We start from the raw sequence: 13,252 nt of genomic DNA, 5'->3' as shown, positions 1-13,252 counted from the left end.
GGTATAATCTGGGAACTAAATGGACCCCAACTGGGCAAAGTACAAAGAAACCCACCCAGGCCCCACCTTTCAAGTTGTTTTGTGGGTACCATGTGAGTACCACATAGGCTAAAAAGTGGGTTTTAAGTGGGATTGTCCGCGGGTTCCATAATGGCCCCATTTTATAAGCCCATCTCGGTGTTATATAGGTAAAATCTGGGAACTAAATGGACCCCAACTGGGCAAAGTACACTGAAACCCACCTAGGCCCCATTTTTCAAGTTCTTAGTGGGTACAACATGAGGAAAACATGAGCTAAAAAGTTGGAATGGCATTAGCAGTGGGTTCTGTATTTGCATCTTATTTCTAGTTTGAATTGACTAAGTTCTGGCACTGAGTGGGCCCCATGTAGTAAAACAGTCACAAAATCAATTTTTCAGACGGCTAATACGGGTTCTGTGACACAAAGACACCAAATATATTAAGGCTGACCGCAAACAAAATCTAGTTTGTAAATAAAACCATTTCAAAAATCACGAGGGTACACAAAACAACATTTTTCACATTTATTTTGTCCAACAACTGTGATTTTACGTAACTGTATTCCAAAGTGCGTAAACGTTTAAAAACTAGAAATGTCAAACTACAGCAAAATTCCTTAGATATTTGGAACTGTAGCAACATGGGGAAAAAGTCAGATGGAAAACTCAAAAGCTTATCTTGAATCAGCAGGGTTTGTTTTTTTACAGAGCCGTAAGTCTATTTTGTACCCTTGCAGCCCTCGGTCCTCCTCTGTCTTTAGCTCCACTGAACCACTTGGACAGAGCCTTCTCTGCTTCTTGCAAGTTGACTTTTGATGTTAAATAATTCTTCAGTGCCTCTGCAAATGAAGAAGAAGAAAAACGGGCAAGCCAAAGTAAAGTTAATCTTAGCTTACTTCATTTGGTGATGATTTTCAAAGAACAATGTTTATTTCACTTTATTGCCTCAAAAAATATATACAAATTGCATGATAACCAATCTCAGTTACACTTTCAAACACTTTATTAAAAAAGTTTAGTTTTCTAAAGTTCAAATGTCTCAAGTGAAACTAACTTACCATACACAACATTAAAAAGACGCAAATCTCTGAACTTTTTTTCCCCATGTCGGCCAAGCATGTTGTACTCCACAGCCAGCTCAGGTGATATGAGGAATTTCATCATCCTTCTTGTGGCATCGTCTACACTTGTTTCCCCTGTATCTGCTACCATGGCAACCTGAGGGGAACATACAAAAAGGACAGATTAGATACTGGCATCTGGTTAGGATGCCTCCCTGGTGAGGTGTTTTGGGCACGTCCCACCAGGAAGAGACCCAGAACACCCAGGACATGCTGGAGGGACTATGTTTTTCGGCTGGCCTGGGAATGCCTTGGGATTCCCCCGGAAGAGCTGGGCCAAGTGCCTGGAGAGAGCGAAGTCTGGGCCTCTCTACTTAGTACCGGATTGGGTCGAGGGGCAGCAGCCTAAGCTTAAGATAATGGACCGGAATGGAGGATAAATGGACACTTTACATATTACTTAATGTTTACTGTGTGGTGATAAAAAAAAAATGGTAGTAAACACAAGCTAAACTAAAAAAATTTATTGCGCTTCCTTAACCCTTTATCCCCAATAATGTTACGCAGGATAACTGGTAGGTCTGGTAGGTTTTTTCCTCTACTGTATACTATATGAATGTAATCAAGGATTAATAACAGAAAGAAAAAAGAAATTGAAATTTTGCCATTTTTACTAAAGGCAATCAAAATGTACATGAATAAAATATTTAAATTAGTCAATTCAAATTAATAACTCTAAAACACTGAACAAAATTAAGTATTTGACCCTGTGGTTTATTTTCGGACATCTCTTTTCTTCTAAAAGTCCAGGCGTGTTGGGCCCCTGGCAGAGCTCAGGTTTGACGAGACAGGTTTGGAAAAACCTGTCGCTGGCGACTTTTTGGGGGCTAAAGGGTTAAAATAAATAGGAATTGGCCAAAATTTGTATAAACTATGAAATAGCAGAACAAAAGTAAAAAAAAAAAATCTTTATCTGTTATCAGAATCAAATATTTGATTAGAATAAAAAATTTAACTTTCTGGAAGATTTCTCGTTACATCTGTCATAAAAGTAACAACATCTCAGAAAAGAAACATGATAGCAACAGAAAAATATGATAGCAGTGTGATGTGATGGTCCCTGGCCAGATTTTTACACATATTATAAGCCCTGTGACACAAAAACCACAGAACTCTGACACGCACAGACTGTTTTCCTTCGTGCTAATGAAGAAAAATGCTGGTCTGGTATGTAAAAGGGAATTTATTCTTCCAGGACCTGAAGCTCCGTAATGCAGCCCTCCAACAGCCAAACCTATCTGTTCTCTGATTGTCTTGATGCATGCTCAATCATCCAGGTAAGTAAATCTCCAAAAGTTGATTCTGTTCATCTGGACGTAGCGCTTGCAGCATTTTCTCCCACTGAAAATGCTACGTCCAGATGAACAGAATCAACTTCTGGAGATGTTCTCTGATTGGATTGTTTAATTGGTGATTGACATGAAATTGACCAATCAGCTGAAAGGAAGAAAAATAGGGTCAAAATTTGGATGTGTAAGTATAAATCCACACACAGCCAGGAAAGCCGAGCGCAGAGTTGTTTGTAGCACCAATTCAGCCAGAGTGGAGCCAGATGGATTTTCCATCCATCCACACTGTAAAGTCTATAGACCAGCAAGTGATAAATTAACAGTGTTGTTGGTATTTTCTAAAACAGTTGTATGCAATAGGAATTGCTGTTTATAGTCCTCCTGTATATCTGCATGTTCCCTCCCAATTAAAACCTGTGATAATGGAGATTCAAATTCATGTCATACCTATACCAACAGTTATCAAGTATCCAGATCGACCTTTACTGATGTGCTCTGTCAGTGCGCCCCAGGGCAGCTGTGGCTACAATGTAGCTTGCCATCGCCAGTGTGTGATTGTGTGTGTGAATGGGTGAATGACTGAATGTAGTGTGAAGCGCTTTGGGGTCCTTAGGGACTAGAAAAGCGCTATAAAAATGCAGGCCATTTACCATTTAAAGGAAAATTGTTATTTCCATGTATTTTCCTGTTCTGCCTTCAACTTTGAGGACTTCCCCCCACATTTCTAGTTGTGACAGTGCACCTACAACAAAAAAAATCTGCTGTGATTTACATTTGTTGAAAGAGCAATTTTGTAAAATAGTCTATTTTTGTATGCACAGTTTACAAATCTGTCCTGTACAGCATGGACTGATTGCATGCTAAAAAGTTGTTGCTTAAAAATAAAACAATAAATTTTTAATTAATAACATCAGCAGAAAGCCTTGTTATTAATTAGATGTACAATTTCTATAGAATACAAAACAACTCAGTTCATTTTTGATCATATCAATACCAGCATATTACACAACTAGTGATGGGATTTTCGTCTCTTTTTAGAAAGCCGGCTCTTTCGGCTCCCAACCGGCTCTTCAGGTTGTTTTGTTGCTTTAATTAATTTATTATTAACAACAATATAAAATTATGAACAAAAGGAATTACTAATGTAAAAAAAGAAACGTGGTTTTATTTATATATGTTTATATATAAATATATATGGTGGCCCCTAGAGACAAAGCATGTACACAGCAAATTCAAAAGTGTTAAATTTTTTGGTGTTAATAGTCTCCTTGCAAAAGTAGAGTTAATTTTACTCTAAGTAGAGTCACATTCTTTTAATGTAACTCTGAGGTGTAAAATGATAGTAGTTAAAATCGAGTGTTAAAAATGAGTGTTTCTCTGTCAAATCTGGAGGTGTTAAAATGGAAACATTAACTCTTGACCTCTTAACTCTGAACTCCTAGAGGGGCTATGACACCAACAGAGTAAATTCACAGACTCCGCCCCCAGCACGGCTCCAATCGAAGCTGAAGTGAAGCCGTTTCAGAACATTTTGCTCTACATATTTGAGTTGTTTGCCATGCTTGGTAAGTCATTTTTTCAAAGATTGTTTCAATTGTTATTAGCTTTTACTTCTGTGGCTCTTTGGAGTTGAGACAAAGCTGTGTGAAAGGCATTAGCCATGTTGCTCGGTGATAGCATAATATTCTGTTTTAGCTAGCTGAAAGGTATTGTTTGCAGGCAAATACCACAGCCTTGAAAAAAAGCTTGCATGTGAATTTTCAGTCAAATCTTTGGTCAAATACACCTAAAACAATGTCTAGAATGTGAAATGTTGGTATAATGGTGCTGCTTGAAGCCTGAAAACGATCGCCCATAAAAAACAAACAAACGAGCAAACAGCAGTAGCAGACGTCCTGACTGGGTTCTACGGTAGCATTTAGATCCCTCCAGAGTTTTGTGCACACGGTTTAGGTAAAAATGAAAAAGGTTGAGGTTTTACATTTAGTTCAGTATTACCTGTTGCCTGTGTCCTTGTCTTTTGGGAAAATACTTTACACAAGTAATGGCTCAAAGAGGATTCCTTTTTTTTTTTTTTACTGTGCTGCAATTGTTTACTGGATTATTTGTGCCATTAATTAATGTCAACTAATTTTTATTCGATCTCCGCACAGGATATGCTTGTGAAGATGGAATATGGGGGAGAGCAGAAGTGCGTTGAAGTTCCACAAAGTGATGAATGAAGGACATGCATATTGTATTGAAGAAATAAGTGATGAGAATGCTGTTATTTGCATTTACCATGTCAGACCTTTTGATAAACAAAATTCTAATGAAAGTGAGAACATGTATACTGTTACATCTTTCAGAAAATGTTTTGAAATTGTGGTGCACAGTTCAGAATAAATGTTTTTCAACAACCATTGCATCTTTTTAGTAAATGTTTATTTCCAAAAGAAATTTCTAGAAGATCAGAACAGTAAAATTCCCACTTTTTAGAATGAATTAGAAGATAACTCTTACGTAGTTAAACTAAAATACTCTTTGAGAGTTAATATATAAACTCTTAACACCAAGTGTTAAATGATCAACTCCAGACAGATTTGGTGTTTAACACTAAATCAGAGTTAACGTACCAACTCTCCAAAAAGAGTTAAATTAACACTCTCTGGTGTGGACCCATATAGACACTTTAATAGTGTTGAAATCAAATCCGACAGTGTTAATTTGGACATGCTGGATTTGCTGTGTACAAACTCCAAAACCCATTTCTAGCGTCAACTGAACTTCCAAAACAGAGCTATCTAGATCACTTAATTTACACAATTGAAATCATATGTGTATTTTTTGTGTATTTATACACAAGCACTCATATATATTCATAAAAAATTCCAAAAGCTGTTCATTTACCTGTTACTACCACACACCAAATCCGGTCGTTGGTACTTCCTGGCTTGTGTAGCCACTAGGTAACAAAATCTCAACACTGTGCCTAGCATCCTGGAGCACTTCTGTTGTGTTTTGTACGTGCTTTGGAGTTTGTACGTGCTATGGAGTTTTTACGTGTTTTGGGGTTTGTACGTGCTTTGTCTCTAGCAGCCACCGTAAATATACTTTTATTTATTCTCTCCACATAAAATGTAATAAATAAATCATATAATACAAAAAAACAACTATTTACATTTCAACTTTTAACTATTTAAATTTTCAGCTTTTTCCTTTTAAACAAATTTAAAGTGAAACAACACAAAACACTGCAAACCACAACACAATTAAATATAAATTATAATATGAAAACAAACAGAAGATGCACATTCTCTGTCATATGGGCCTGCATGAATAAACTTTCTGAATCCTTTATCATCCGCAATTGAAAATAGTTGTGGATGATTACTATACCTTTCTAATGTGACGTTGTTGTCCCTGGCTCTCTTTCTCTCTCTCTCCCTCCTGCTCTGTTACTGTGCTACTGCGTGTGTAACAACCGCCCCTCCCCCCTCTTCCCAGCGCAAAGCACAAGGCTCGCGTGCAGAGTGAAGCGAAAAAAAGTGCGAGAGAGAGGGTGAGAGAGAGAGAAAAAACACGCTTGTGTCGTTCACTTCAAAGAGCCGTTTCGTTTTGACCAACACATCACTAACAACCATGATGAAAAACGCTCATCTGCTTCCATCACCATCAGCTGATTAACATTGAGCTGCTGCAGTCAACACCATCAAACTAATTTAGTGTTTAATGTTATGTTATTGAATGCTTTTATTTTTAAATCTTTACCAGCGCTTAAAGACTGTAGATGTTCACACCTGGTGTTAGAAAACCGAGCTCACAGCAGTATTTTTTTTTATAACAGGAAATTTTAATTTTTATTGGTTACCGTGTTTATTACCACTTTTATCAGTAATGTACTTCCTATAAAATATGGATTTGATAAGTTACCGGTTTATTGAAATCAGCTAGTGAACACATCGATCACTTTATTGAACTACACGCCTTACACTCTTGTGAGCTCTGGTTACTAACAGCAGGTGTGAATGTTTGGAGTCCAAAACGCAGATAAAGATTAGAATAACAAGGCAATGTAAAATCAGTTTAATGCAGTTGACAGTAGCAGCTCAGATGGAAATCAGCCAATTGTGAGGAGAGCAGAGGACCAAAACTGTCAGAGTTGTGGGTCAAGTGAAGAGAACACTGTTGGCATTATTGTTAGCATAAAAGATGAAAATTAAATAAATGTTAAATTTTAAAATAGATCATTGCCTCCTGTGCCTAAATAAATATATATACTTAATACCAATAAAAAAAAAGGATGCCCCAAAGACCATCACTTTTCAAAAATAATAATAATAATAATAATAATAATAAGTAATACAAATAATATGAAAGTTACTTACATGTCAAAGATGGTGCTTGTGATCTTGAAGAATCTAAACGTGATAAGGAAATGAAAGAAAGTGCATGAGAAAATACAAACATTTTTGTTTTTTCCCAGGATAATTCAATATAAAAGATTCTCTTACTAATGCACAAAATGAACAGTGTAATTAAAAGTTTGAAAGGCACTGCATGTGTTTATATGATAAACTGACTAATTCAAGCAGCAAACACTAGCAGTGCAAAAATGTATCTAACTAGCTGACAGACTTTAAAGTCACAGGAAGATATATCAAAATGGTGACTTATGCCAGAACAAATGACTTGACAGACATAAATCCTAAATTCCTTTAAGTAAAAAAGGAATTACTTTTTTATAAGTGGTCCCTAGTGGTTTTCAAATTATTACATGGCTTGTTAATTTTTTATTAAATTATTAAGAAGCCAGATGAGTTCAAAACATTTACAAATTACTATAAAGCACTATCCAAACTTCAAATCAAGTGGCAAAATCTCCAAATTAAAAGTACTCGCAAACTATAAAAATTTGATTATACTTAAAAATATGCAAAAACTAATTTAGTGGAATTTTTACCTGCTCAAGAATACATTGAACATGCAATATTTAATTGAAAAGAACAAAATTTGTGTACTTTTAGAAAGGATTATTAAATATTTGGGGATACTAGACATAAAGAGGGTCTCGTACATTTACGGGCATCTAATTTCCTGGATTTAATGGTTTAAAAGTTTAATAGGTCTTTGAAGTTGATAATAAAATTGAGTCCATTATTAGCAAAAAGAATTTAAAAAAAAAAAGAGCAAAAAAATGCTTAATATATAATAATTGTTTTAAACTTAAGCTTTGTAATTGTAGCAGATTTCATTATGTCTGTAATTTTTTATTTAGCCCCACAGTAGTAAAAGCCATAAATGGGAGTTAGATTTATTACTAGTATTTTACACAGCATTCAGCTATAATAACATGTTCTGCATTTTCCTACTTCACCATCTGATCTGAACAGCTGCACTCTCTTAATTAATTAATGACCTAACATTTCTCAGTAACCAATAACTAGATGGAACAGCACAGTATCTAAGAGAGTGATCAGACAGTGTTTGAGCTAAAGACGCTGTGTGTTTCTTTTGGGGGCTTTTTACACACTGATCCACCACCGTTTTCCCATAGTACAATGCATATCTGGTAACATTACCGTATTCAGATCAGAAAACCGTTTCAGCTGCAGGCATCTACTCCTGTAATTTAAACAATCACCTTGCTACACTGCACATGAATATTACGTAACATGGTATGACTAGCTCATGTTCAGACATTTAAGATACTGTTCAGCCATTTTGTTTACTGGGTAGTGCATAATGGCCGAGTTAGCTGAGCAGGAATCCACTAAAGCCAAAAAAATAATATAAATTTTTTAAATTAATTACAAAAACCTTATAGGAAAACCCAAGAAACAGTTGCAGAAGCACAGAAAAAAAACTGCCGTGTACGTTATAGTGTGTAAATTCAAAAACTGTATAGAGAGAATGGTGCAATGAAAACAGAATAAGATAAGATGAACTTTATTGAGTAGAATATAGGCAGTAAGAGTTTTTTAATTAACTTTAAATTATGTTTGCCAAAGACAATGCAGCAAATTAACCCAGTTCTACCTGCTAGCTAAAGATGTTATGCTTCTCCCCCTTATACCGTTTAGGACGACTATAGAAAATTACTAAAATAACCATTGATGAAAACGTATCAAACTTTAAGTATTTACCTTTGTCATAGTTTTCGATTCTTTGGTATCCTTTTGTCCTCCACGTTCTTAAACACCAGGGAGAGAAAAGGCGCAACAGACAAAAGACCGCGAAGACTAGACGCTAGGCGGTGCAATCTGCTCCTCCCTCTTTTTAAACGAGCCAATAGGAGCTGCTCACATTAAAAACAACTTTATTTAAAAAGTCGTTTTACACCTGATACAAAAATTTTAAAAGTCAAACAATGCACAAGTTTAAAAGAACAATTTTATTTTTAAAAGTTTTTTAAGCATAGGGATGGTTAATATGTTTTAAAAAGTAATATATAATATTTATCAAAAAGTGTCACCCAAATCAACATCATAATAAAAATATAATTAATAAAAATATAATAATGATAAGAAGAAGAATAACAGTTTACCTAAAAGCTCTTCTAACATTAGACTGGTTTTGAAAAGTTTCAATAGTGTCAATACACCATAAGGACAAGGGAGTTTCACAGTTGAAGTGTGACTGCTTGAAAGACCCCATTCCCTCTCCTTTCCACTAGTTCAAAGAAAATATAAATTATTTCTGGTTATATAATTTGAGGGCACAAGTTTGAAGAGTAACATTTTAACAGATCGGTAATATACTTCAGGAGCGTTACTGGATCTGATTAACCAAAACTTCCATCTTCCATGTAACTAACTGTCTTTTCTCTAATACAGTAGAGTGTGTCTGATCTACTAAAAATCCTCAACTGCATGTTTGCTCAAGTAAATAGTCTTAATTGTTTGAACAACCAGTAATCCTTAATTTGCAAATGCCAAATCTGGATTTTGTCTGTGTAATTCACTTTTATCTTAGGTTTTTTATTCGTATTTTTTGCTTTTCTTTTTTTCTACTCTTGTGTCCGTTTTAATCACTTATTATTGCTGCTGTGACAAGTGAATTTACCTAAGAAGAATCATGAAGTCCTTATTTTATCTTATCTGAGCCTCACCATGCAGCCTACCATGCAGAGTTCACATTAAGTACATAAAATGAAATCTAAAATTAAAAAGTAACCAGTTTCAAACCAGTTATTTGGAATAGTGTGCAGAGTGTTTTGAGTAACATTGAATGTTCAAAAACACCAAAGTTCCTATAGTCTCACTTGACAGCTGGGTTGTAGTGTCTGATAACACATAACATCTTGAGGTCTCAATGTGGACTTTGAGTACATTTGCTAGCCAAGGCTAAATACTGAGAGGGTCAAAAATGAAGGGTCAAGAACATCTGACTGTACGTAAGGGTAGCAAAAGTGATAGACTGAGGTTGTGCCAAATATGTTAAAGTTAGGGTGATTTCTTAGAGAATGGTACCACATGGGTGCCGTCTGCAGGTTATAAAAGAGAGTTATGTTCATACTTTCTTTTGAGATTATTTTTACAATTTGACTTTCAGAACTCCCTGGGTTGTGCGCAATCTGTGATGGGCTTGTTTGGAATAAATCCTCCTTTATTCAAATAACACTTTCTCAGGCTCTTCACAGAAGAAGAATCCTCACATAAGCATGTGCTACCATTTTGAACCAATGTACACATTTACCATCACTAACCCAACTAGGACCTACATTGGATGCCCACCCATATGGATTTGATGTTAGAAACGCAAGTGGGTCCCATATATACTAAACAATCTTGAGCCCATGTAAAATATATGCCCATATTAATTTAACACAACCCATTTGGGGCCCACATAGACATGTTTTCAGGGTCTGACTTGCATTTGCCCATGTGTGACACATATAGTTTGACCAGGTGGGCCCCACCTATGTCATCAGTACCAAAAAATATATACCGATTACCTCACTTTGCCCCACCTGGGGCACACAGCAAATGCTTTTCTTTAAATGACTGTGTTTGCCCATGTCTAACCCAGGTGAAAAACCCAAGTGGGTCCTACGTGTGTTTCCCATTTTGAAACAAGTGAAGTGTTTCCCATGTTTGACCCAGCCAGGACCTACTATATGTTTCCACTCGGTTTTGCCCATATGGCTTTAATGTGAGAAACCTAAGTGGGTCCCATATATACTAAACAATCTTGAGCCCACATAAAATATATGCCCATATTAACTTAACATAACCCATATGGGGCCCACATAGAGCTGGGCGATATGAGATTTTTTCATATCACGATATGTTTTTTTCATTTCAGGCGATAACGATATCTATCACGATATAAGCCAAATAACTATATTTGTAAGATTTAAATGTGCCGTTGCTCACAAGTAAAATGTAAAATAATCAGCAGCTTGTTTTTATTTAAATATTTATTTCCCATAATAAGTTCAACAGGGTAGATGTACTTAAGGAACATGAGACTTTTTCAGATAAATAAAGGCAAATATTGCAAACTACACAAAAGGCAGCCGCTAAAGCGTTTAAGTTTCAAAATAGGACAAACGAAACAGACTAAATTGTCAATTCCACTTAGAAACAAAATATTAATTCTAAAAATAAATCTTAGTTTGTTTTACAGAAGAACAGACAAAACTGACTAACTTTTGTCAATATCAAATAAACTGAGAACTAAAAGGAAATTCTCAATCTCTCCTTGTTGTATAGCTGAGCTTTTCAAACAGTTTTAACAGTTACTTTAGTCTGACAAAAGCCGAATGACGAATTAGCGCTTCCAGTCAGAGACTGAGGCTACGTCCACACGTACACGGGTATTTTTGAAAACGGAGATTTTCCATTTTCGTTTTAAAAAATAATCCCGTCCACACATAAAGGCAGAAATGAAGGAAAACGCTGCTATGAACATGCCAAAGCAGCAGGTGGCGCTAGATTCCTAACCGTGCCTAAATGTTGGCCAATCAGAAGTCTAGAAGCCTCGGTGGGAAAAAGTAAACAAAGCTGGGGCATAGAAGCAGAACCGAGTCGTAAGTGTGGAGGGACAGTAACTGTGTGTATATGTAAGCATTTAAACACTGCAGAGAGTAGAATTAACAGTAACAGTATTGTAGAAATTCATTTCACCGAAACAATAACGTGGCGCAGTGTGACGCATGCACCAGTTTATTGTATTTCCAGACTTGCTTTCGGCACAATTTACAGTGCACGCTACTCTATTTTTGTCAGACTTGAAATAGCCGAAATACCTTCACACTACGGAACTTCTATGGCTCTTCCGTTTGACAATCTCTCCGGCATTGGAACCATCATCTGTTTTCTCTTCGGTCACGCTCGGTTGATTTTTCTAGTCGGCACACTCATTTCCTCCATTACGCGCTGGCTCCATTACCCGCTGGCTGCTTCCCAAACAAACACACGTGCGGCTTGGCACTTGTGCTGTACGTAACAAGTCACGCGACGTGACGCTGCGGCTGTGATTGGTTCGGCTCTGCGCTACTTAATTTGGATTGGCTGAACTTTTTTTTTTTTTTTTTTTTGAGGACAAGAGCGGCGAGGTCTATCGCGATAGCTTAATTTCTCTATCGAGTAAAAGTTATATCGCGATACATATCGTTATCGTTCTATCGCCCAGCTCTAGTTGCGACGCCATTTCGTAACCGCGATCCTCTTCCCCGAAATACCTATGGTCTGCCACCCCATCGTTTTCGTCCTCCTGATCCTCCGAGTGGCTCTCCTCCTCCTCGTCTGCGAGCGTTCGGGCCGTCGGGTCGTCGTTGTCGTCCCCCTCGGCCTCTTGCTCCTCTTCCTCGCTCTCGTCCTCCTCCAAGTTCTCCTGTAGCTGCTGCTGCTGCTGCTGCTCTTGGTCTTCCTCGACCCCTAGCCCTCGATAGCGAAACGTGGCCGGTCGCAACAACGGAGCCACCGGAGCCGACCACGCAGCGTACGCCAAATACGATGGCGATGGCGACGGTGATGGTGAGCGGGAGGAGGAGGAGGAGGAGGACACCGCTGGCGATTGCGATCCGCCTGTACCGACCTTAGTGCTCTTTGGCTCCCACGGTCTAGTGCGTGACATTGTCTTCTTCTTCGTCTTCTTCTTTCTCGTTGGCACCTTGTCGCCGTTGTTGTTGTTGTTGTTGTTGTTGCTGTTGTACAGCACGCGCCCGGACACTGCCTCTGTAACCTCTGTAACCTGTAACCCCGACACGCTTAGTACCCGCCATCCACGCTCTTATCATCTCGCCGCGCGACGCGCTGTGCTTTCGCCGGGGTGTTTCTCAACCACCTTTTTACAAGACTTTATCGTCCACGCTTGCACGTGTGGTCTCTGTCAAACTCACGTCTCTCTCTCTCTCTCTCTCTCTGTCAAACTCACGTCTCTCTCTCTCTCTCTCTCTCTCGCTCTCTCTCTCTCTCTCTGTCAAACTCACGTCTCTCTGTCTCTCTGTCTCTCTCTCTCTGTCTGTCTCTCTCTCTCTCTCTCTCTCTCTCTCTGTCTCTCTCTCTCTCTCTCTCTCTCTCTCTCTCCAATCCCATCCCATCCCCATCCCATCCCCTCGGGGGGGGATCTCGCGACCCCAACCTCCTCCCTCCCTCCCTCGGCGGGGGACCCGCATCCCCCCCCCCCGAGCCCGCCATCCCATCCCATCCCATCCCCTCCCATCCCCATCCCATCCCCTCGGGGGGGATCTCGCGACCCCAACCTCCTCCCTCCCTCCGCGGGGGACCCGCATCCCCCGACCCCGCCCTACCATCCCATCCCATCCCATCCCCTCGGGGGATCTCGCGACCCCAACCTCCTCCCTCCCTCCCTCCCTCCCTCCCTCCGCGGGGGA

General features: G+C 38.5%; 1 long non-coding RNA gene across 1 annotated transcript; it reads right to left on the bottom strand.

Annotated features, from left to right (window-relative positions):
• Positions 1-531: 531 nt before the first annotated feature.
• On the bottom strand, positions 532-8,643 carry LOC309709230. The gene is made up of 4 exons (XR_014277451.1): positions 8,556-8,643; positions 6,798-6,830; positions 1,079-1,238; positions 532-859 (listed from the first exon to the last, which is right to left on the bottom strand). It is a non-coding gene; the product is annotated as an uncharacterized lncRNA (long non-coding RNA).
• Between the last annotated feature and the right edge of the window lie 4,609 nt (positions 8,644-13,252).

The sequence above is a fragment of the Aulonocara stuartgranti genome (assembly GCF_965226115.1).
Source record: "Aulonocara stuartgranti genome assembly, chromosome: 6".
NCBI classification, from domain to species: domain Eukaryota; kingdom Metazoa; phylum Chordata; class Actinopteri; order Cichliformes; family Cichlidae; genus Aulonocara; species Aulonocara stuartgranti.
Note: the sequence above shows the minus strand (reverse complement) of the source record. Positions and strands in the feature narration are given on the sequence as shown.